Source organism: Brassica oleracea, chromosome C2, assembly GCF_000695525.1.
Source record: "Brassica oleracea var. oleracea cultivar TO1000 chromosome C2, BOL, whole genome shotgun sequence".
In the NCBI taxonomy this organism is placed as follows: Eukaryota; Viridiplantae; Streptophyta; class Magnoliopsida; order Brassicales; family Brassicaceae; genus Brassica; species Brassica oleracea.
Genome location: NC_027749.1, coordinates 32,349,655 through 32,350,460, shown reverse-complemented (window position 1 = coordinate 32,350,460; position 806 = coordinate 32,349,655).

The window sequence follows — 806 nt, the reverse complement described above, 5'->3', positions numbered from 1 at the left end:
GAATCACTCCTTGTTTCTCCGCCCAAAGCAGGACCAGGATGCACAAATCTCAACGCCTTTCGAGCTCTCTTCGGCGTAAAAGAAGTCTAGAAAAAAGGACCATTCCTGAACAGATCCCTCATCGCAATAATGTCCTCAGGAAACGGAGCAAGAGGGTTGATAAAGGGGCGATCGTTCGGACGAACGCTGCGTCTACACGAACGAAGAAGAAAAACTTCCTCCACAAGTTGAAGTTAGAAGTGAACCCATTTACCACTGACATGAAGTTCCGAGGAACCAGCCTGTACGTGCCCGTTTCCTGTCCCGGATGATCTGTAATCGAAGAAGCGCTTCGAAGTGATCAACGGTGAGTGAAAGACCATGCTCATAGCTCAGGACCAGGATCCAACACACGGACGATGATCTCGGGGATCAGAAACCTTAAACGGCAACGAACTACAAATGCCTCGTAACAAGTAAAGAAGCCCTCCGGGGGACTACTAGCGCACTCTCCTTGACAAAGAACCCTGAATACCACCGCGTCCGAAATATGGTAGAACGACCGCATGACCTCGAGAAATCCGCTAGTGCTCCTACTCGGCGCACCTGCCTCCACCGGGCGATGGTTCATAACCGGGAACGATTTTTTTATCGGAGGCGTGATCGAACCGTAACACGCCACCCACCATGCCTCGTTCTTGGTGGGGTCTACCGAATGAGGAACGAATTCCATCTTCGGCACTCGAAGCTCTTCAGAAACATTCGCGGGCAAAGACCCTTTCTTCGAACTCCTCTTCTTACTCGACATCTTGTGTTTTTCTTTTTCC